The following is a 25,925-nucleotide window of genomic DNA, read 5'->3' as shown; positions in this document are numbered from 1 at the left end:
TATGACCATATTAGAAACACATATTTCCCTCAGATTACACAGACCCACAAAGAATTTGAAAAAAAATCCAATTTTTCATAAACTCCCATATCTATTGTTAGAAATACCACAGTGTGCAATCACAGCAGCAAAATAAGTGACCTGTTGCCACAAGAAAAGGGCAAACACCATTGTAAATACAACCCATATTTATGTTGATTTATTTTCCCATTTGTATTTTTAACTATTTGCACTTTGTTACAACACTGTATATATACATAATATGACATTTGAAATGTCTTTATTCTTTTGGAACTTCTGAGTGTAATGTTTACTATAAATTGTTATTGTTTATTTCACTTTTGTTTACTATCTACTTCACTTGCTTTGGCAATGTTAACATACGTTTCCCATACCAATAAAGCCCTTATATTAAACTGAATTGAGAGAGAATAGGAGAGAGCGAAAGAGGGAGAGAGAGCGAGAGCGAGAGCGAGAGAGAGAGAGACAGAGAGAGAGACAGAGAGAGAGAAGAGAGAGAGAGAGAGAGAGAGAGAGAGAGAGAGAGAGAGAGAGAGAGAGAGAGAGAGAGGGGGGTAAGGGGGAAGAGAGATAGCTGAAAGCCAAGAAAAACAAAGAATGAGATTATTTTATTTTTTTAAATCATGTTTTTCCCTTGAGGTTATCTTTTATCTGGAAAGATGCAAACATTTTCCACAGAGAGATAGTTTCAATTGACTGGATGATTGCATTGCTGATTGAATTGTTTGGATGGTGTGTGTGTGTGTGTGTGTGTGTGTGTGTGTGTGTGTGTGTGTGTGTGTGTGTGTGTGTGTGTGTGTGTTGTTTACCCTATGTACCTAGTATCTCTGTGACACTGCAGGAGAACCCTCCGGAGTTTTGGACACGGTGAATGCACTTCAAACGTGGGCAGAGAGGAGGGCACTGTGTCCTAGGAAAGAGATGGGCGCTGTGTCCTAGGAAAGAGAAGGGCACTGTGTCCTAGGAAAGAGATGGGCACTGTGTCCTAGGAAAGAGAAGAGTGCTGTGTCCTAGGAAAGACATGGGCACTGTGTCCTAGGAAATAGATGGACACTGTGTCCTAAGAAAGAGAAGGGCACTGTGTCCTAGGAAAGAGAAGGGCACTGTGTCCTAGGAAAGAGAAGGGCACTGTGTCCTAGGAAAGAGATGGACACTGTGTCCTAGGAAAGAGATGGACACTGTGTCCTAGGATAGAGATGGGCACTGTGTCCTAGAAAAGATATGGACACTGTGTCCTAGGAAAGAGATGGGCACTGTGTCCTAGGAAAGAGAAGGGCACTGTGTCCTAGGAAAGAGATGGGCACTGTGTCCTAGGAAAGAGAAGAGTGCTGTGTCCTAGGAAAGACATGGGCACTGTGTCCTAGGAAATAGATGGACACTGTGTCCTAGGAAAGAGAAGGGCACTGTGTCCTAGGAAAGAGAAGGGCACTGTGTCCTACGAAAGAGAAGGGCACTGTGTCCTAGGAAAGAGAAGGGCACTGTGTCCTAGGAAAGAGATGGACACTGTGTCCTAGGAAAGAGATGGACACTGTGTCCTAGGAAAGAGATGGACACTGTGTCCTAGAAAAGATATGGACACTGTGTCCTAGGAAAGAGAAGGGCACTGTGTCCTAGGAAAGAGAAGGGCACTGTGTCCTAGGAAAAAGATGGGCACTGTGTCCTAGGAAAGAGATGGGCATCGTGTCCTAGGAAAAAGAGATGGGCACTGTGTCCTAGGAAAGAGAAGGGCACTGTGTCCTAGGAAAGAGATGGGCACTGTGTCCTAGCAAAGAGATGGGCACTGTGTCCTAGGAAAGAGACGGACACTTTGTCCTAGGAAAGAGATGGACAATGTGTCCTAGGAAGGAGATGGGCACTGTGTCCTACTAAAGAGATGGGCACTGTGTCCTAGGAAAGAGATGGGCACTGTGTCCTAGGAAAGAGATGGGCACTGTGTCCTAGCAAAGAGATGGGCACTGTGTCCTAGGAAAGAGACGGACACTTTGTCCTAGGAAAGAGATGGACAATGTGTCCTAGGAAGGAGATGGGCACTGTGTCCTACTAAAGAGATGGGCACTGTGTCCTAGGAAAGAGATGGGCACTGTGTCCTAGGAAAGAGATGGGCACTGTATCCTAGGAAAGAGAAGAGCACTGTATCCTAAAAAAGAGATGGGCACTGTGTCCTAGGAAAGAGATGGGCACTGTGTCCTAGGAAAGAGAAGGGCACTGTGTCCTAGAAAAGAGATGGGCGCTGTGCTTAGGAAAGAGATGGGCACTGTGTCCTGGGAAAGAGATGGACACTGTGTCATAGGAAAGAGAAGGGCACTGTGTCCTATGAAAGAGATGGGCACTGTGTCCTAGGAAAGAGAAGGGCACTATGTCCTAGGAAAGAGATGGACACTGTGTCCTAGGAAAGAGATGGACACTGTGTCCTAGGAAAGAGATGGGAAATGTGTCCTGGGAAAGAGATGGGCACAGTGTCCTAGGAAAGAGCTGGGCACTCTGTCCTAGGAAAGATAAGGGCTCTGTGTCCTAGGAAAGAGAAGGGCACTGTGTCCTAGGAAAGAGATGGACATTGTGTCCTAGAAAAGAGAAGGGCACTGTGTCCTAGGAATGAGATGGGCACTGTGTCCTAGGAAGGAGAAAGGCACTGTGTCCTAGGAAAGACATGGGCACTGTGTCCTAGGAAAGAGATGTGCACTGTGTCCTAGGAAAGAGATGGGCACTGTGTCCTGGGAAAGAGAAGGGCACTGTGTCCTGGGAAAGAGATGTGCACTGTGTCCTAGGAAAGAGATTGGCACTGTGTCCTAGGAAAGAGAAGGGCACTGTGTCCTAGGAAAGAGGTGGACACTGTGTCCTAGGAAAGAGAAAGGCACTGTGTCCTAGGAAAGAGATGGACACTGTGTCCTATGAAAGAGATGGGCACTGTGTCCTAGGAAAGAGAAGAGAAGAAAGAGAAGATGAGACAAAGAGAAAGAGAAACAGAGAGAGAGAAAGAAGAAATATGTAAGAGACAGACAGAGGAGAAGAATGGAACGAGGGAGGAGAAAAGATGAAGAAAGAAAATGCAAAGTTGAATATTCATGTGCTTGGGATCGTCTGAGAGAACCATGACGCCAAAGCTCATTCTCTTCCATAAGTCAGCTCCCACCCACCTATCTACAGTATGCGTCTCCACAGACCTCCAGCTCCTCTCCAACCCTCCCCCCCTGCTAAACCAATCTTCATCCCCAGTTCGGCGCCTGGGCTGTGGGGCCTGATCATGGCTCTCTCCCCTGTAGCCTGTGGGACTCCGGAGCACTAACGCTAACTCTGTGTGTAATATGATCAGGGTCTAGCGGAGGCAGGAGGCAGGAGGCAGGAGGCAGGAGGCAGGAGGCAGGAGGCAGGAGGCAGGAGGCAGGAGGCAGGAGGCCTCAGGACAACACTGCTGTGGTGACGATTGGGGCTCTTCTCTGATATGTCTGTCTGTGAGAGTTTGGGAGGGAAAGCAACGCACTCACAAACACACACACACACACACACTCTCTTTCACACACATATAGACTATACACACACCCTCACACATGTGATACATACATGCAAAAAGGTTATATTTGACAGTAACACAAACTTATTAAAATGTTGACACTCAGTTGAGGTGTTGAAATGAGAAAGTCCCCAGCTCAGTTAGTACAACACTCCCCAGTGCAGTTAGTACAACACTCTCCAGCTCAGTTAGTACAACACTCCCCAGCTCAGTTAGTACAACACTCCCCAGTGCAGTTAGTACAACACCTCCCAGCTCAGTTAGTACAACACTCCCCAGCTCAGTTAGTACAACACTCCCCAGCTCAGTTAGTACAACACTCCCCAGCTCAGTTAGTACAACACTCCCCAGCTCAGTTAGTACAACACTCCCCAGCTCAGTTAGTACAACACTCCCCTGCTCAGTTCGTACAACACTCCCCAGTGCAGTTAGTATAACACTCCCCAGCTCAGTTAGTACAACACTCCCCAGCTCAGTTAGTACAACACTCCCCAGCTCAGTTAGTACAACACTCCCCAGTGCAGTTAGTACAACACTCCCCAGCTCAGTTAGTACAACACTCCCCAGCTCAGTTAGTACAACACTCCCCAGTGCAGTTAGTACAACACTCCCCAGTGCAGTTAGTATAACACTCCCCAGCTCAGTTAGTACAACACTCCCCAGTGCAGTTAGTACAACACTCCCCAGCTCAGTTAGTACAACACTCCCCAGTGCAGTTAGTACAACACTCCCCAGCTCAGTTAGTACAACACTCCCCAGCTCAGTTAGTACAACACTCCCCAGCTCAGTTAGTACAACACTCCCCAGCTCAGTTAGTACAACACTCCCCAGTGCAGTTAGTACAACACTCCCCAGTACAGTTAGTACAACACTCCCCAGTACAGTTAGTACAACACTCCCCAACAGCGCAGTTCGTACAAGCGGACCCCATTCATCCCTTCTGGATTTTGTTATTCGTTTTCCTGTCTAAGCACTGACCATGGTGACTGAGAGGTCCCGTTATTGCGTTGCACCATATTCAGGAGGAGAAACGTCCATTTCCGAAGTGTTCCTGTCATAATAGATATACACTGAGTGTACAAAACATTAGGAACACCTGCTCTTTCCATGTCATATACTGACCAGGTGAATCCAGGTGAAAGCTATGATCCCTTATTGATGTCACTTGATAAATACAAACAATTGAAAATGTATGCACTCACTAACTGTAAGTCGCTCTGGATAAGAACGTCTGCTAAATGACTAAAATGTAAATGTAAATATAAATCCACTTCAGGCGCACCGGTTTGAGAGTGTCAAGAACTGCAACGCTGCTGGGTTTTTCATGCTCAACAGTTTCTTGTGTGTATCAAGAATGGTCCACAACCCAAAGGACATCCAGCCAACTTGACACAACTGTGGGAAGCATTGGAGTCAACATGGGCCAACATCCCTGTGGAATGCTTTCAACACCTTGTAGAGTCTGAATTTAGGCTTTTCTGAGGGGAAAAGGGGGTGCAACTAAATATTAGGAAGGCATTCCTAATATTTTGTACACTCAGTGAGCAGTGCCTTGCAAAAGTATTCATCCCCCTTGGTGTTTTTCCTATTTTGTTTCATTACAAACCGTAATTTAAATGGATTTTTATTTGGATTTCATGTAATGGACATACACAAAAATTGGTGAAGTGGAATGAAAAAAATAACTTGTTTCAAGAAATTCTAAAAAATAAATAACGGAAATGTGGTGAGTGCAGATGTATTCACCCCCTTTGCTATGAAGCCCCTAAATTAGATCTGGTGCAACCAATTACCTTCAGAAGTCACATAATTAGTTAAATAAAGTCCACCTGTGTGCAATCTAAGTGTCACATGATCTCAGTATACATACACCTGTTCTGAAAGGTCCCAGAGTCTGCAACACCACTAAGCAAGGGGCACCACCAAGCAAGCGGCACCATGAAGACCAAGGAGCTCTCCAAACAGGGCAGGGACAAAGTTGTGGAGAAGTTCAGATCAGGGTTGGGTTATAAAAAAATATCAGAAACTTTGAACATCCCACGGAGCACCATTAAATCCATTATTTAAAAAAATTGAAAGAATATGGCACCACAACAAACCTGCCAAGAGAGGGCCGCCCACCAAAACTCACGGACCAGGCAAAGAGGGCATTCATCAGAGAGGCAAAAAAGAGACCAAAGATAACCCTGAAGGAGCTGCTCCACAGTGGAGATTGGAGTATCTGTCCATAGGACCACTTTAAGCCATACACTCCACAGAGCTGGGCTTTACGGAAGAGTGGCCAGAAAAAAGCCATTGCTTAAAGAAAAAATAAGCAAACACGTTTGGTGTTCGCCAAAAGGCATGTGGGAGACTCCCCAAACATATGGAAGAAGCTACTCTGGTCAGATGAGACTAAAATTGAGCTTTTTGGCCATCAAGGAATACGCTATGTCTGGCGCAAACCCAACACCTCTCATCACCCCGAGAACACCATCCCCACAGTGAAGCATGGTGGTGGCAGCATCATGCTATGGGGATGTTTTTCATCGGCAGGGACTGGGAAACTGGTCAGAATTGAAGGAATGATGGATGGCGCTAAATACAGGGAAATTCTTGAGGGAAACCTGTTTTAGTCTTCCATAGAATTGAGACTGGGATGGAGGTTCACCTTCCAGCAGGACAATGACACTAAGCATACTGCTAAAGCAACACTCAAGTGTTTAAGGGGAAACATTTAAATGTCTTGGAATGGCCTAGTCAAAGCCCAGACCTCAATCCAATTGAGAATCTGTGGTATGACTTAAAGATTGCTGTACACCAGCGGAACCCATCCAACTTCAAGGAGGTGGAGCAGTTTTGCCTTGAAGAATGGGCAAAAATCCCAGTGGCTAGATGTGCCAAGCTTATAGAGACATACCCCAAGAGACTTGCAGCTGTAATTGCTGCAAAAGGTGGCTCTACAATGTATTGACTTTGGGGGGGTGAATAGTTATGCACGCTCAAGTTTTCAGTTTTTTTTGTCTTATTTGTTGTTTGTTTCACAAGAAAAAATATTTTGCATCTTCAAAGTGGTAGGCATGTTGTGTAAATCAAATGATACAAACCCCCCCAAAATCTATTTTAATTCCAGGTTGTAAGGCAACAAAATAGGAAAAATGCCAAGTGGGGTGAATACTTTCGCAAGCCGCTGTAGGTGGGTGGATGTGTGTCACAAAAGTTATGGATTACGCTCAAATAAGTAGTGACCAGGTAGTGCTGAGTTATTAGTGCTTTTTGAGGCAGGTTCGGTTTCGGTTCGTAAAAAAACAACAACACAGTTTTTCGAAAAAATTGTTTTAACATTAAATGCACTATGCATTATGTGGGTTGAATGCTGTAACAGCACATAATAAAACAATTAATACAAGTCCCATGATGGTTGTGACTGCCGATTGCTGCTTATCACTTATTAACCGTCAGTTATTCACATTACTTTACTTTATATTTCAGTTGTTGTGTATATTACATTTGTTTTATTTGACAACTTTATTATTTCATTCCAAGTCATCTCATCTCCATAGAGCTGCTGTCTGACAAAATCACTATTTTAGTTGTTCTTCAAAGTAAGGCATACTTTTATGACTGTTGAATACCAACTATCAATCACTTAGATCATGTATTTTCAGGTAGAGATACCTCGCCAAGCAACAGCTGCCCTCTATATCCCCTCACCGTTGTGCAGTCTTCTGTCTCTTCCGTAGCAGGCCTAAAACAAACACAGACCGGACAAGTAGATACGCAATGGATTATGGTCATTGTGGTTAATTACCACGTTTTAATACGCTGAACTACGCGTAACATTGGCCCTGTTGGAAACTACAACTCCCAACTACATCGCACAGTTCGGGCTTGATCTGATTAATCTCTAGAGAAACTGTGCAGCGTGCGAATGGAGAGAAGAAAAAAAAGAAAAACACGAACAAAACGGTTTTCAAATAATTGAACCAACATCAGTCAATTAGTTGTTTAAAAACTGGAGAGAAAAAAAAGTGACATTTCGGTTAATCGGTGAACACTACGACCAGGTAAAAAGGCACAACGCTACTCTGCAATTACAGCTGCATGGCACAGCAACTAGATGGAGAATACAGATACAGTACCATGCGTCCGTTTTCTGTCGTCAAATGATCGTTTCTCACCTCTATCGATTGACATTACTTCTGAAAAGGTATAGAAGTAAGCTGTCATCTTTGTGCTCATCTTTCTTGGCCGAGAAAAAGTCTGCGTTGATTGTTCCTCTGCAGTGGAAATAGCCACGACCATACAGAATGGAAGCTGCTCGGTCAAAGTGATCATCAATGTCATAGCACCAAGGAATCCTGTCTCTGCTCACACGCACATTTCACACGCACGCAGACAGCTGATTATGAAATTGAAAGCGCCAAGGAATGTTCTAGTCCCCAGTATGACTGGACAGGTTTTGGGTTGTCTACAGTATGTATGACTGTAGTCTTCTCTTTTATGCATCAGTTCCAGGTACCATCCATTTCACCCATTACTGCCCATGTTTCATCCATAATAATGATCTGGTCTCACACCTGCCTGGCACCTGAATAGAGAATGGATGAGGCAGGCCTACGTGTGTGTGTTCGTCTGTGTGTGTGCGTGTGTTTGTGTGTGTGTGTGTGTGTGTGTGTGTGTGTAGCCTGTTTGTACCTGATGAGAGAACCTGCCTGGAAAAATGGATGACGTAAGACTACCTCTGTAAAAACAAAAGTACTTTCACTTTCAGGTGTTTTCTGTTTTTAACTGATATATAAGACATGGGCTCTCTGTGGAGGCTATCTCTTGGATGGCCTGAATCACAAGATATTCTTTCCATAGTATTCCCTAAAGAAAAGCATAAACGTGATCAAAAACCAAAATCCAACAGACATTTGTGTTCAGAAATCCTTGTTACTCAGTAGTTAGTGTGTTAATAGGAATCCTAGGTCTGGATTAGAAGGCAACGGCTTGGTGCTTGGTGGTTTCATACTCCAGCTGGGTCACTGCGTTGGGGAGAGACTAGGTCCCGTGTGGACGAGCTAGCCGCCGGCATGCTGCTGATAGCTAAAGGCTCAATTCAGATTACTTCCTGTATTCCTACAGGACCCAGAGTCAGATTACTTCCTGTATTCCTACAGGACCCAGAGTCAGATTACTTCCTGTATTCCTACAGGACCCAGAGTCAGATTACTTCCTGTATTCCTACAGGACCCAGAGTCAGATTACTTCCTGTATTCCTACAGGACCCAGAGTCAGATTACTTCCTGTATTCCTACAGGACCCAGAGTCAGATTACTTCCTGTATTCCTACAGGACCCAGAGTTAGATTACTTCTTGTATTCCTACAGGACCCAGATTCAGATTACTTCCTGTATTCCTACAGGACCCAGAGTCAGATTACTTCCTGTATTCCTACAGGACCCAGAGTCAGATTACTTCCTGTATTCCTACAGGACCCAGAGTCAGATTACTTCTTGTATTCCTACAGGACCCAGAGTCAGATTACTTCCTGTATTCCTACAGGACCCAGAGTCAGATTACTTCCTGTATTCCTACAGGACCCTGAGTCAGATTACTTCTTGTATTCCTACAGGACCCTGAGTCAGATTACTCCCTCTATTCCTACAGGACCCAGAGTCAGATTACTCCCTCTATTCCTACAGGACCCAGAGTCAGAGAGGTTGAGATGCAATTGAATCGCTGTTTGCCTGCGAGGTGAAATCCAACCACAAAACCACAAAGTTCTAACACCAACTCTCAGCCTGCGTCCCAAATTGCAACCTGGTCAAAATAAGTGCAGTGTAGGGACTAGGGTGACCTATCTCCAGTACAGAGCTCTATGGGATCTGGTCAAAATAAGTGCAGTGTAGGGACATGTAGGGTGAGATTTGGGACACTGCCTCAGACTCTGAAAGGACTCATTTATCAAGTTTACCAGAGCAACTCAATGGCAGCATGGCAACTCTGGGTGTGAAACAGCCGACACAGTCTCATGAGCTGTGTTAATCATCAAGATCACTCTCTCTCTCTAAAGCATCAATGTTCACAGCAGCTTCCTGTATGAAGGCTGACCCATGTTGACATGAGGAGAGGGATACAGGAACTACTCCCTCAGGCCTGAATCCTGACTTTTTGCACAAATCTTCCATTGACATCAATATATGATCGATTAGGTCATCGTGTGAAGCCACACATCTCAAGGTAGGATTCCTCCCTCAGTGCTTTGGACTGGTTGTCAGATCTGACATGAGCTCACCCACCTGGCCGTCATCATCTTGTCTGTGTTCATCTTGTCTGTGTGTGTGTGTGTGTGTGTGTGTGTGTGTGTGTGTGTGTGTGTGTGTGTGTGTGTGTGTGTGTGTGTGTGTGTGTGTGTGTGTGTGTGTGTGTGTGTGTGTGTGTGTGTGTGTGTGTGTGTGTGTGTGTGTGTGTATGTGTGTGTGTGTGTGTGTGTGTGTGTGTGCGTGTGTGTGTGTGTGTGTGCCCACCACCACCATTCTTCTAATGGACTCCCTGCGGACCTGTCATCTTTTCACTCCCTCCTCTGTACATGTTCTTCCTCTGTTTCTGCTGCTAAAGCCACTTTCTACCACTCTAAATTTCAAGCCTCTGCCTCTAACCCAAGGAAGCTCTTTGCCACCTTCTCCTCCCTGCTGAATCCTCCTCCTCCTCCCCCTCCCTCCTCCCTCTCTGTGGATCACTTCGTCAACCATTTTGAAAAGAAGGTCCTCATTTATTAAGTCAAATGACACCGCTGATCCTGCTCACACTGCCCTACCCTATGCTTTGACTTCTTTCTCCCCTCTCTCTCCAGATGAAATCTTGTAACTTGTGACGGCTGGCTGCCCAACAACCTGCCCGCTTGACCCTATACCCTCCTCTCTTCTCCAGACCATTTCCGGAGACCTTCTCCCTTACCTCACCTCGCTTATCAACTCATCCTTGACCGCTGGCTATGTCCCTTCTGTCTTCAAGAGAGAGAGAGTTGCACCCCTCCTCAAAAAACCTACACTCGATCCCTCCGATGTCAACAACTACAGACCAGTATCCCTTCTTTCTTTTCTCTCCAAAACTCTTCAGCGTGCCGTCTCTAGCCAACTCTCCTGCTATCTCTCTCAGAATGACCTTCTTGATCCAAACCAGTCAGGTTTCAAGACTGGTCATTCAACTGAGACTGCTCTTCTCTGTGTCACGGAGGCTCTCCGCACTGCTAAAGCTAATCTCTCTCCTCTGCTCTCATCCTTCTAGACCTATCTGCTGCCTTTGATACTGTGAACCATCAGATCCTCCTCTCCACCCTCTCCACCCTCTCCGAGTTGGGCATCTCCGGCGCTGCTCACTCTTGGATTGCGTCCTACCTGACAGGTCGCTCCTACCAGGTGGCATGGCAAGAATCTGTCTCTCCGCACCACGTGCTCTCACCACTGGTGTCCCCCAGGGCTCAGTTCTAGGCCCTCTCCTATTCTCTCTATACACCAAGTCACTTGGCTCTGTCATATCCTCACATGGTCTCTCCTATCATTGCTATGCAGACGACACACAATTAATTTTCTCATTTTCCCCTTCTGATAACCAGGTGGCGAATTGCATCTGGTAGACATATCAGTGTGGATGTCAGATCACCACCTCAAGCTGAACCTCAGCAAGACGGAGCTGCTCTTCCTCCCAGGGAAGGACTGCCCGCTCCATGATCTCGCCATCACGGTTGACAACTCCATTGTGTCCTCCTCCCAGAGTGCAAAGAACCTTGGCGTGACCCTGGACAACACCCTGTCGTTCTCCGCTAACATCAAAGAGGTGTTGTTCTGCACTCTGGGAGGAGGACACAATGGAGTTGTCAACCGTGATGGCGAGATCATGGAGCGGGCAGTCCTTCCATGGGAGGAAGAGCAGCTCCATCTTGCTGAGGTTCAGCTTGAGGTGGTGATCCGGGCAGTCCTTCCTGCTCTACAACATTCGCAGAGTACGACCCTACCTTACACAGAAAGCGGCACAGTTCCTAATCCGGGCACTTGTCATCTCCCGTCTGGATTACTGCAACTCGCTGTTGGCTGGGCTCCCTGCCTGTGCCATTAAACCCCTACAACTCATCCAGAATGATGCAGCCCGTCTGGTGTTCAACCTTCCCAAGTTCTCTCATGTCACCCTGCTCCTCCGCACACTCCACTGGCTTCCAGTTGAAGCTCGCATCTACTACAAAACCATGGTGCTTGCCTACGCAGCTGTGAGGGGAACGGCACCTCCTTACCTTCAGGCTCTGATCAGACCCTACACCTAAATGAGGGCACTACGTTCATCCACCCCTGGCCTGCTAGCCCCCCTACCTCTACGGAAGCACAGTTCCCGCTCAGCCCAGTCAAAGCTATTCGCTGCTCTGGCACCCCAATGGTGGAACAAGCTCCCCCACGACGCCAGGACAGCAGAGTCACTGACCACCTTCCGGAGACACTTGAAACCCTCCCTCTTTAAGGAATACCTGGAATAGTCTAACAGTAATCATTCTACACCCCCCCTCCCCCAGTGGTGGTTGTTCCACTGGCTATCCTAAGTTGAATGCACCAATTTGTAAGTCACTCTGGATAAGAGCGTCTGCTAAATGACTTAAATGTAAATGTAATGGATCTATTTCTCTCTCAACCATCCATACGATTGGACTGTGAGATGTCAGCTAAAGCAGCTGATTAGCAGGCAATCAAAGCCTAAAAAACCTACTTCATAACTTCTATCTGACGACTTCATAACTTCTGACGACTTCATAACTTCTATCTGATGACTTCAACTCCTATGAAAGCTGCAGAGCAACGCTAACTCCGACTAACCCACAGCTCATTCAACTAAAATGTAACATGTCCTTATACGAACACACAAACACCAATCAAGATTTTCCCTCTACTATGGGAATCGTTTCAGCCGCTGGTCGGTCCAATTAATTTCTTACCTTAAACTTTTTTGGAACGTTTTAGATAACCGTCTCTGTGAACAAAAGTCTTTATTCATTAGCTGGCGGAGTGGTTTAAAAACACTCTGGCTGCGTCCCAAATGGCTGCGTCCCAAATAGCTGCGTCCCAAATGGAAGTCGCGCACTACAAAAGGGAATCGCACTAGAAAGTCGCGCACTAGAATAGGGTGTCATTTGGGACGCAGATTCTTTCATTGCTACGGTTTGATCGCTATGAGGGTAGGGACCTGCACTTACAGGAGCGATCGAGAGAGAAGGAGGAGAGGAGGAAGAGAGGGATAGAGAGAGGAGGAAGAGAGGGATAGAGAGAGGAGGAAGAGAGGGATAGAGAGAGGAGGAAGAGAGTGATAGAGAGAGGAGGAAGAGAGGGATAGAGAGAGGAGGAAGAGAGGGATAGAGAGAGGAGGAAGAGAGGGATAGAGAGAGGAGGAAGAGAGGGATAGAGAGAGGAGGAAGAGAGGGATAGAGAGAGGAGGAAGAGAGGGACAGAGAGAGGAGGAAGAGAGGGATAGAGAGAGGAGGAAGAGAGGGATAGAGAGAGGAGGAAGAGAGTGATAGAGAGAGGAGGAAGAGAGTGATAGAGAGAGGAGGAAGAGCGTGATAGAGAGAGGAGGAAGAGAGGGATAGAGAGGAGGAAGAGAGGGATAGAGAGAGGAGGAAGAGAGGGATAGAGAGAGGAGGAAGAGAGGGATAGAGAGAGGAGGAAGAGAGGGATAGAGAGAGGAGGAAGAGAGTGATAGAGAGAGGAGGAAGAGAGGGATAGAGAGAGGAGGAAGAGGGGGATAGAGAGAGGAGGAAGAGAGGGATAGAGAGAGGAGGAAGAGAGGGATAGAGAGAGGAGGAAGAGAGGGATAGAGAGAGGAGGAAGAGAGTGCTAGAGAGAGGAGGAAGAGGGGATAGAGAGAGGAGGAAGAGAGGGATAGAGAGAGGAGGAAGAGAGTGCTAGAGAGAGGAGGAAGAGAGGGACAGAGAGAGGAGGAAGAGAGGGATAGAGAGAGGAGGAAGAGAGGGATAGAGAGAGGAGGAAGAGGGATAGAGAGATGAGGAAGAGAGGGATAGAGAGAGGAGGAAGAGAGTGCTAGAGAGAGGAGGAAGAGGGGATAGAGAGAGGAGGAAGAGAGGGATAGAGAGAGGAGGAAGAGAGTGATAGAGAGGAGGAAGAGAGGGATAGAGAGGAGGAAGAGAGGGATAGAGAGAGGAGGAAGAGAGTGATAGAGAGAGGAGGAAGAGAGAGATAGAGAGGAGGAGGAAGAGGGGGATAGAGAGAGGAGGAAGAGAGTGATAGAGAGAGGAGGAAGAGAGGGATAGAGAGGAGGAAGAGGGGGATAGAGAGAGGAGGAAGAGAGGGATAGAGAGGAGGAAGAGGGGGATAGAGAGAGGAGGAAGAGAGGGATAGAGAGAGGAGGAAGAGAGGGATAGAGAGAGGAGGAAGAGAGTGATAGAGAGAGGAGGAAGAGAGGGATAGAGAGAGGAGGAAGAGAGGGATAGAGAGAGGAGGAAGAGAGGGATAGAGAGAGGAGGAAGAGGGGGATAGAGAGAGGAGGAAGAGAGGGATAGAGAGAGGAGGAAGAGGGGGATAGAGAGAGGAGGAAGAGGGGGATATAGGCTGAAACAGCTGACAGGGTTTTGTAAATAGAGGAAACAAAGCAGAATGAAAGAGAGGAAGGAAGTTAGGGACTTTCAGAAGTCGTAGTTGTCTCGACATGAATCAGGGGTGAGGTACAGTAGGCAATGAATAGAAAATTGGGAAATTCTTAATGTGTGATTGATTTATTAATTTATTGATTGGTTATATTTCTTAATCTACTGTAAGTATACACATAAATACATATTTCAGCAGAGAGATTACCTCTAACATCATGACTGATGTCAAGCATAACTTCAACACATGTCTAACATAACCTCAATCGTATCATCAATTAATTGACCCATACAGCATCCTTTTGCTTGGGATAGAAGCCATTTCCAAAGGAAATTAATCTACTACAGAGTAGAGTTTTTTGGAACTCCTGTTTGAGCTGTGTGTGTCCAAAGGCCAATGAAAAGAGAACAGAGCAGTACCTGATCTACTGCACCATAAGGAAGACAAACCACCTCTTAGCCCACAATTTATTAACAATTGTTGGAGAAACATTTCACCCTTCACACAGCTGGGCTAAAGTACCGCTGCATTGCAGCCGCTGGGTTCACCAACTAACGACCCAGAACTTATCCTGATAGATTCACTTTCTTTTCTACCACATGATTTACGCTATTCTACCGCTTTTCTGCCGCTAAGTCTGATAAATATAACTGTCCAGCCCCGTACTGTCTATGACCGTAACAGTAGTGTCTACTTAGACGCACTAATACCTTAATACCCAGATTGAACTCCCAGCCATTATAAAGATGCATCTCAAATGGCACCCTATTCCCTACATAGTGTACTACTTTTTTACCAGAGCCCTGGTCCAATGTAGTGAACAGTGTTGGGGGTAATGCGTTACAAAAGTAACTTGTTACGTAATCAGATTACTTTTATGGGTAACGGCATAAAGTAACTCATTACGTAATCAGATTACTTTTATGGGTAAAAGTAACTCATTACATAATCAGATTACTTTTATGGGTAACAGCATAAAGTAACTCATTACGTAATCAGATTACTTTTATGGGTAACGGCATAAAGTAACTCATTACGTAATCAGATTACTTTTATGGGTAAAAGTAACTCATTACGTAAACAGATTACTTTTATGGGTAACAGCATAAAGTAACTCATTACGTAATCAGATTACTTTTATGAGTAACAGCATAAAGTAACTCATTACGTAATCAGATTACTTTTATGAGTAACAGAGTAAAGTTACGCATTATTTTTTCAAATTGGGTATTATTTTTACAGTTACTTTTCTCAAACAACGCATATCTTTCAGAATCATATCTCTACCATGATCCGATCTCAACTTATTTAGTTTATTTCCTTATTTAGTTTTTGAGCGAGCGGAGAAGGGCTGTTTGGAGAAATGTTTTGACAGCTGCAGTCCACTGAAATGTGTAGTGGGCGCACTTCTGATCTTTGCCATTGATCGCTTCTGTGATAGAAAAGCCCATAAAGGGCTTTCCCGTCTAGTGGCAAGAATGCCTTGCAAAAGTATTCATCCCCCTTGGCGTTTTTCCTATTTTGTTGCATAACAACCTGTAATTTTAATTGATTTTAATTTGGATTTCACGTAATGGACATACACAAATTTGTCCAAATTGGTGAAGTGAAAATGTTTCAAAGAATTCAAAAAAATTAATAACGCAAAAGTGGTGTGTGCATATGTATTCACCCCCTTTGCTATGAAGCCCCTAAATAAGATCTGGTGCAACCAATTACCTGTACACCAGCGGAACCCATCCAACTTCAAGGAACTGGAGCAGTTTTGCTTTGAAGAATGGGCAAAAATCCCAGTGGTTAGATGTGCCAAGCTTATAGAGACATACCCCAAGAGACTTGCAGCTGTAATTGCTGCAAAAGGTGTCTCTATAAAGTATTGACCTTGGCGGTGTGAATATTTATGCACGCTCAAGTTTTTTTTTTTTTTTAAAGCAGACGCTTTTATCCAAAGCGACTTACAGTCATGTGTGCATACATTTTTACGAATGGGTGGTCCCGGGGATCAAACCCACTACCCTGGCATTACAAGCGCCATGCTCTACCAATTGTGCTACAGAGGACCACCCACAGATGTGTTGTGTTGGATTTGCCTCAAACAGTACGCTTTGTATTCAGGATATGAAGTTTATTTCCATGCCACATTTTTGCAGTTTTGCTTTGAAGAATGGGCAAAAATCCCAGTGGTTAGATGTGCCAAGCTTATAGAGACATACCCCAAGAGACTTGCAGCTGTAATTGCTGCAAAAGGTGGCTCTATAAAGTATTGACCTTGGGGGGGTGAATAGTTATGCACACTCAAGTTTTCCGTTTTTTTGTCTTATTTGTTGTTTGTTTCACAATAAAACATATTTTGCATCTTCAAAGTGGTAGGCATAATGTGTAAATCAAATAATACAAAAATCCATTTGAATTCCAGGTTGTAAGGCACCAAAATAGGAAAAATGGGAGGGGGGGGGGGTGAATACTTTCGCAATCCACTGTACATCTCTATGGGTCCATGTACAGTGCCTTCAGAAAGTATTCATACCCCTTGACTTACTCCACATTTTGTTGTTACAGCCTGAATTCAAAATGGATTAAATATCAAACATTTCTCAACCATCTACACACAATACCCCATAACATGTTTTTAGAAATTGTTGCTAATTTATTGAAAATAAAATAAATATACCTAAGAATTCACACCCCTGACTCAATACATGTTAGAATCACCTTTGACAGTGATTACAGCTGTGAGTCTTTCTGGGTAAGTCTCTAAGAGCTTTGCACACCTGGATTGTACAGTATTTGCACATAATTTTTTTTTTTATTCTTCAAGCTCTATGAAGTTGGATGTTGATCATTGCTAGACAGCCATTTCAAGTCTTGCCATAGATTTCCAAGCCAATTTAACTCAGGAACATTCAATGTCGTCTTGGTAAGCAACTCCAGTGTGTATTTGGCCTTGTATTTTAGGTGATTGTCCTGCTGAAAGGTGAATTTGTCTCCCAGTGTCTGTTGGAAAGCAGACTGAAACAGGTTTTCCTCTAAAATTTTGTCTGTGCTTAGCTCTATTCCGTTTCTTTTTAAATCAAATCAAATCAAATTTGATTTTATCATTCAAAACTCCCAAGTCTTTGCAGATGACAAGCATACCCATAACATGATGCGGCCAACACCATGTGATGTGATGTAATAATAATATATAATAATAATATAATAACATAATATGCCATTTAGAAGACGCTTTTATCCAAAGCGACTTACAGTCATGTGTGCATACATTTTTACGTATGGGTGGTCCCGGGGATCAAACCCACTACCCTGGCGTTACAAGCGCCATGCTCTACTAATTGTGCTACAGAGGACCACCCACAGATGTGTTGTGTTGGATTTGCCTCAAACAGTACGCTTTGTATTCAGGATATGAAGTTTATTTCCATGCCACATTTTTGCAATTTTGGAATATTATTTTTTCTGTACAGGCTTCCTTATTTTCACTCTGTCATTTAGGTTAGTATTGTGGAGTAACTACAATGTTGTCGATCAATCTTCAGTTTTCTCCAATCACAGCCATTAAACTCTGTAACTGTTTTAAAGTCACCATTGGCCTCAGAGTGAAATCCCTGAGCGGTTTCCTTCCTTACCGGCAACTGAGTTAGGAAGGATGCCTGTATCTTTGTAGTGACGTGGTGTATTGATACACCATCCAAAGTGTAATTCATAACTTCACCATGCTCAAAGGGATATTTAATGTCTGTTTAGTTTTTAGTTTTTTTACCCATCTACCCTTCTTTGCGAGGTATAGGAAAACCTCCCTTGTCTTTGTGGTTGAATTTGTGTTTGAAATTTTGTGTTTGAAAATCGACTGAGGGACCTTACAGATAATTGTATGTGTGGGGTACAGAGATGAGGTAGTCATTCAAAAATCATGTTAAATACTATTATTGCACACAGAGTGAGTCCATGCAACTTATGATGTGACTTGTTAAGCACATTTTTACTCCGGAACTTATTTAGGTTTGCATAACAAAGGGGTTGAATAGTTATTGACTCAAGACATTCCAGCTTTTTCTTTTTTATGAATTTGTAAAAATGTCTAAATACGTAATTCCACTTTGAAATGATGGGGTATTGTGCATAGGCCAGTGACACACAATTTCAATTTAATCAAATTGAAATTCAGGCTGTAACACAACTAAATGTGGAATATTTTCTGGAAGTACTGTGTGTGCGGTCTATAACCAGAACTGGCAGCTCAAGAGAAAGATTTTGATTCAAAAGATAGGAAATCTATACAGATATTTGGCTTACAGTACAAAGTGCATTTGGAAAGTATTCAGACCCCTTGACTTCTTGCACATTTTGTTACTTTACAGCACAATTCTAAAATTGATAACATGTTTTTTTCCCCTCATCAATCTACACACAATACCCCATAATGACACAGCAAAAAAAGCTTTTAATAAAATTCTGCACATTTCAAATAAGTACTCAGACCTTTTACTCAGTACTTTGTTGAAGCACCTTTGGCAGCGATTACAGCCTAGAGTCTTCTTGGGTATGACACTACAAGCTTGGCACACCTGCATTTGGGTAGTTTCTCCCATTCTTCTCTGCAGATCCTCTCAAGCTCTGTCAGGTTGGATGGGGAGCGTTGATGCACAGCTATTTTCAGGTATCTCCAGAGATGTTCGATCGGGTTCAAGTCCAGGCTTTGGCTGGGCATCAAGGACATACAGAGACTTCTCCCAAAGCCACACCTGTGTTGTCTTGGCTGTGAGAATCTTGTTTCTCGTGGTCTGAGAGTGTTTAGGTGCCTTTTGGGAAACTCCAAGCAGGCTGTCATATGCTTTTTAATGAGGAGTGGCTTCCGACTGGCCACTCTACCATAAAGTGCTGCAGAGATGGTTGTCCTTCTGGAAGGTTCTCGAATCTCCACAGAGGAACTCTGGAGCTCTGTCAGAGTGACCATCTGGTTCTTGGTCACCTCCCTGACCAAGTCCTTTCTCCCCCGATTGCTCAGTTTGGCCAAGTGGCCAGCTCTGGGAAGAGTCTTGGTGGTTCCAAACTTCTTCCATTTAAGAATGATTGAGGCCACTGTGTTCCTGGGGACCTTCAATGCTGTAGACATTTTTTGGTACCCTTCCCCAGATTTGTGCCTCGACACAATCCTGTCTCGAAGCTCTACGGACAATTCCTTTGACCTCATGGCTTGGTTTTTGCTCTGATATGCACTTCTTCTTCTTCTATGTTATAATGGCGTTCGCAACAATTAAATGTTCATTCCGCCACCTACTGTGCGGGTGAATAATAAGGATCCCAAAAAAGGAAAACATTTGGGTAAAAATAAATAAAATATCATACAAACAACCAAAAAAAAAATTATTAACTCCATTAAATCAACCTGCTTTTCTGTAAAAACCTCATTCTAATCAGGTCCCATTACAGGCTCAGAAGCCTCCTGTGAAGGCAGGACATTTCCTAACGACAAAAGTCCTTGTCGTGCTTCTGCCGTGAAGTCTTGGAACCCCAAAAACATATCGGCTGCAGATATAATGATATCCAGCGTCTTGGACTTCTTAAACAGTTGTGCTGTACAATTAATCACTGTGGCTATAAATGCCACAAAATCCACCTTCTTTACAATTAGTGTATCCAGATCACCCGATTAACTTAAAACACTAGCAACTGGTTGCAATGCATCCCACCGCCATATCTTTAACACAGTTGCCTCTTGCCCCTTCGACTCTCTTCACCGCCTCCACAGATCCAGGAGATCTGATGTACAGCCCTGATCCTTGACACCTTGACCTCCTTCACCCTAACAGGGCACTCAAGGAAGTCCGGAGTATGATCCCCACCACAGTTGCAACATATTCTTCAATATCATACTTCTCCCGTCTGCAAACATTTGACACGTGACCATATCCTTTACAATTTCCACACTGTAATGGTCTCCTCAAACAACAGGCTTTTCTCCTTCCCTCCATGTACCGTACGGGTCAGGTGACGTGCACTGATCACTCCTGGGATTTTCTGACTAAGGTCCTCATCATCTATATCCAACGAGACTCCAGCTATAGCTCCTTTGGCAGGCGCCCTGCTCCGAAGATCAATACATGTTACTTCTGACGTGGACAATTTTGCCAGATCCAGTGCACGCTTCTTCTGTTCTTCATCAAACACAATTAACCAAAACAAGGCTGCTTCTAGTCACCATGATTGAATCCACCTTTCCCACTGCTTTCTTCACAGTCCTCGATATTACAAATGGATTTTCCCAAATGAAACTCCTTGTCCAGAAAACGAAGAAATGCATTTTGGGACCGGTCCTTGTCTTCTACTACAACTTATACTCATTTTGTTCATTTCTTTGATTTCGCTATTTTCCGTTCATTATCACACACTTCACTTGCCGCACTTTTCAGATTCAAGCCCAGTCTCCATTTTCCTCCAGCCTTTTCCTTATTGCTCTCTATTGGTAGCCTCACGTGCACTGTCAACCGTGGGACCTTATATAGACAGGTGTGTGCCTTTCCAAATCATGTCCAAATCAATTGAATTTACCACAGGAGGACTCCAATCAAGTTGTAGAAACATCTCAAGGATGATCAATGGAAACAGGATGCACCTGAGCTCAATTTCAAGTCTCATAGCAAAGGGTCTGAATAATTATGTAAATAAGGTATTTCTGTTTTTTATTTGTAATACATTTGCTAAAATATCTAAAAACAAGTTTTCACTTTGTCATTGTAGGGTATTGTGTGTAGATTGCTAACTATATATATATATATATATAATCAATTTTAGAATAAGGCTGTAATGTAACGAAATGTGGAAAAAGTCAACGGGTCTGAATACTTTCCGAATGCACTGTATATGGTTAATTATTAAGCAGCCCATGTACAACGCAGCACAGGAAAGCAGTTCCACAGATGGAAGGAGAAACTAGTGATCAAACTTGAGTTAATATGTAGCCCATCTGTGGTAGAGCACGCATGGCTTCCTCCGACAGTCAAATCAACGTTAAGATTTAGAGATTGTTTTGCTTGGTAAGCAACAGGTGTAGACTAACAATGAAATGGTTACTTATGGGCCCTTCCCAACAACGCAGAGAGAAACATTAAGAAATAATAGAACAAATTCTTCACGACTGTGTTGGTGTGTGTGGACCACGTTAATTCCTTAGTGATGTGGACGCCGAGGAACTTAAAGCGCTAATACAACGTGTTACTTTCCACACAAAGTGATATTGTAAAGTAATGCGTTTATTTTGTTAAATGTAATGAGTAATATGTAATATATTTTTGAATATATACTTTTTCAAGTAACTATTCCTAACAATAATAGTTAATAGGTTGCCATTTGGAACACAGTTAAGACCTCTATCTCCCCAGTGACCTCTGGAATGACCCCTATACCTTTAATGGGTTACCACAGAGACCACGGAATGGAGAAGTGCTGACGGTCCAGCATTCTATAAATGAATTTTCCTTATCTATCTCTGAGCTCACATCATTCTGTAACTACCAGCAGACCATTCTCTCTCTCCCTCTCTCTCTCCCTACTCTACAATCTATCTTCATCTCTCCCTCTCTCTCTCTCTATCTCTCTCTATCTCTCTCTCTCTTTATTTCTCTCAGGCTTTGACAGGTGGGCTAGATAAGACAGTTAACCATTCTATTAGGTCTGCTGTTTGTTTATGGGTGTGGAATGGCTTCCCAAATGACCCTAAATGGACACAGATGGAATGTCTAAACCTCTGTAGCTGAATTGGCAAATCCTATATCAGGTGTTATAAGAAAAGGTGTTGCTCCGAGTCAGAGATGTACAGTACATTTCCTATACAAAACCAATATATTGATTTAAGCTCATATTTTTTGGGGGGGGTAAATACTGAATCAATTCAACAACAGTGGTCTTTGAGATGGGGATCGTTTCTTACCCAGTGGCAGTTGAAATATACTACTGTCAGATTGCGACTGTGTTGCGTCCCAATAATCTCTCCTTCCTCCTGAAGTGTGCACACGTTCACACACTCCCCACAAATCTAAAAGCATTGGATTGGTGTAGGCGTGGCCTAGAGGGGGTTCCAGTCATTTCCTTTCTAATCCATAAAGTACGGTGAACATGTGCTCACTTTAGAGAAAATACATATTATTATTGGGATGCACTGATGCCAAAAGTATCTATCCTCTCACATAGTGGATACTGTTGGCATCAGTAGTCTGATAGTTGATACTGTTGGCATCAGTAGTCTGATAGTTGATACTGTTGGCATCAGTAGTCTGATAGTTGATACTGTTGGCATCAGTAGTCTGATAGTTGATACTGTTGGCATCAGTAGTCTGATGGATGGCACTGTTGGCATCAGTAGTCTGATAGTTGATACTGTTGGCATCAGTAGTCTGATAGTTGATACTGTTGGCATCAGTAGTCTGATAGTTGATACTGTTGGCATCAGTAGTCTGATGGATGGCACTGTTGGCATCAGTAGTCTGATAGTTGATACTGTTGGCATCAGTAGTCTGATAGTTGATACTGTTGGCATCAGTAGTCTGATGGATGGCACTGTTGGCATCAGTAGTCTGATAGTTGATACTGTTGGCATCAGTAGTCTGATAGTTGATACTGTTGGCATCAGTAGTCTGATGGATGGCACTGTTGGCATCAGTAGTCTGATAGTTGATACTGTTGGCATCAGTAGTCTGATAGTTGATACTGTTGGCATCAGTAGTCTGATAGTTGATACTGTTGGCATCAGTAGTCTGATGGATGGCACTGTGTCTGTGCATCATGCCAGCTCCCTGTCTAGTTACAGAGACACCTTGAATGGAAGCTGTATGAACACCATAAAACACGAATCTTAATAAAAATACAAATGTGATTTCAGGACAACTTGATGACTGTTGCTGACATGAATTCAATAAAGAAAATTGATAACATTTGACGGTAAGGTTAGTGAATAGTTTTCCTTCACATCATACTTATCAGCACTACTTTACCCCAAAGTCAACTCTGCTGTCAGAACCGACTGTCAAATTGTTTTCCATTTCTTTCTTTCTTCCTTCTGAGGGGTGTATGTCTGTCTGTCCATCACCCTGGCAAACTAACCAGAGAGAAGGAGGAAAGAAGAAATAGAGAGAAAGAGAGAAACAGAGAGAGAGAGAGAGACAGAGAGAAACAGAGAGAGACAGAGAGAAAGAGAGATATAATAAAGAAATAGAGATTGTTGGAGAGAATGAGAGAGAGAGAGAGAGAGAGAGAGAGCGAGAGAGAGAGAGATAGAGAGAGAGAGAGAGAGAGAGAGAGAGAGAGAGAGAGAGAGAGAGAGAGAGAGAGAGAGAGAGAGAGAGAGAGAGAGAGAGAGAGAGAGAGAGAGAGAGAGAGAGAGAGAGAGAGAGAGAGAGAGAGAGAGAGAGAGAGAGAGAGAGAGCGGTAAACACTGAAAGAGAGAGAGGAAAACAGTGAGAGAATAAAGAAATGAGGTGGAAACTGAGCTGCACTTCCTAACCTCCTGCCAAATGTATGACCATATTAGAGACATATATTTCCCTCAGATTACACAGATCCACAAAGAATTCGAAAACAAACCCAATTTTGATAAACTCCCTTATCTACTGGGTGAAATACCACAGTGTGCCATCACAGCAGCAAGATTTGGAACCTGTTGCCACAAGAAAAGGGCAACCAGTGAAGAACAAACACCATTGTAAATACAACCCATATTTCTGTTTATTTACTTTCCCATTTGTACTTTAACTATTTGCACATTGTTACAACACTGTATATAGACATAATATGACATTTGAAATGTCTTTATTATTTTGGAACTTCTGAGTGTAATATTTACTGTTAATATTTATTGTTTATTTCACTTTTGTTTACTATCTACTTCACTTGCTTTGGCAATGCGTTTCCCATGCCAATAAAGCCCTTAAATTGAAATTGAAATGAAGAGAGAGAGAGAGAGAGAGAGAGAGAGAGAGAGAGAGAGAGAGAGAGAGAGAGAGAGAGAGAGAGAGAGAGAGAGAGAGAGAGAGAGAGAGAGAGCGAGAGAGAGAGAGAGAGAGAATAACAGCTTTGACATGTTATTTCCATTAGACTGAGAGGCAGAGTGAAGAACCAGAGAAAACAGGTAGGTCCTCTGGGAGAGGTGTGTGTGTGTGTGTGTGTGTGTGTGTGTGTGTGTGTGTGTGTGTGTGTGTGTGTGTGTGTGTGTGTGTGTGTGTGTGTGTGTGTGTGTGTGTGTGTGTGTGTGTGTGTGTGTGTGTGTGTGTGTGTGTGTGTGTGTGTGTTGTGTGTATGTGAGTGAGTGTGTGTGTGTGTGTGTGTGTGTCCTTTACTATGTAGAGTTTCCACTTCTGGGCAGTGAGAAGTCAGAACTGTAGAAGGCCAAAATGGGAAACCTGAGGGAAAAATGGAATGTGGTGTATTCTGTAAACACTTACTATGGTACCATTGGAGACTGAATTGAACAAAGCTAAAACAGAGATGGCTTCACATCCACTTGAGGGAAACATTTAATGGTCTGGAATAGGGCTGTCACGAGTCATGAAGGCAGTCAAATTCCACGTGACAGTTTAGTCACAGTAATTAGGCTTCTCCAAGCTCTGATGCTGCTGATGGTCATTAGTAGCCTACCAAACTTGCTAACTACCTGGTACTCAGCACTCTATTGTCCCTCTAATCACTCTGACATCAATGCAAATGTAATTGAAAATCTAATCAAACAGTTCATGAGAGCCCACGAGCCCATGTTGCACAACATTTCCATAGGCTATGAAATTGCGTGAGAAAACAGAGTGATGGCCTCTACTAAAAATTGGAGGATCCCATCAGCTTTCTATAAGCTAGGCCTACTATATTTATTTCTCAACTTTCCGAATATTAAGCACATTGCTTATATTTACAGCAGGAGTATAGTCTACCTGGCTGGCATGAAAATGAACCACAGGAAAAGCATCCTCCATTCACTATATTTTTCCCCTGCCCCTGTTTCGAGATAGGTGCATGATAATGGTCCGTTCTATTTCAAAACGAATTTCACACATATATTATTTACTATATGTAAAGACAAGATTAAATCAAGAATAGTCTGACGGGTGACAATATTAGCCTATCACTTGTGAATGATATATTATCACTTGTGAATGATATATTATCACTTGTGAATGATACCCAGCGTAAGGCAAGAAACAATGCCTTACGTTTATTTTTTATTTATTTTTTTAAAATCATAGTCGCACACCTCATGCCCATATGCCTATATGTTTTGATACATTTGTACCACAACTAAAGTGGCCAAATAACTTCTGAAAATTAAGCACATTAATCCGCTTTACAAGGGGTGTACACTCTAAAAATTAGGGGTTCAACAAGGTTTCTTCTAAGATCCTCAAAGTTCTTCGAAGAACCTTAGGGTTCTTGGCACTAAAAATTGCCCCCAAAAGGTTCTTCCAAGAACCCCATAGGAGATGGGGTACATCAAGGAACCTCCTTAGTTGGTGGGGGTTCTTGCAGGAACCTAACTGCCCAACTGAAACATTTGGATTTTAATTTGAAAGGACAGCAGGTGCACGCACTTAACTGAAAAATGTAAAGATCCTGGGCTCTGAAGCCTTTAACCTCTACGGGATCAGTGTCCCGTATACGGGACGGTTGAGCTAACGTGCGCTAATGTGATTAGCATGACTGTCGTAAGTAACAGCAAACTTTCCAGGACATAGACATGTCTTATATGGGCAGAAAGCTTAAATTCTTGTTAATCTAACTGCACTGTCCAATTTACAGTAGCTATTACAGTG

The sequence above is a fragment of the Coregonus clupeaformis genome, chromosome 33 (assembly GCF_020615455.1).
Source record: "Coregonus clupeaformis isolate EN_2021a chromosome 33, ASM2061545v1, whole genome shotgun sequence".
NCBI lineage: Eukaryota > Metazoa > Chordata > Actinopteri > Salmoniformes > Salmonidae > Coregonus > Coregonus clupeaformis.
The sequence above is the reverse complement of the archived record's forward strand: the minus strand, read 5'-3'. Positions refer to the sequence as shown.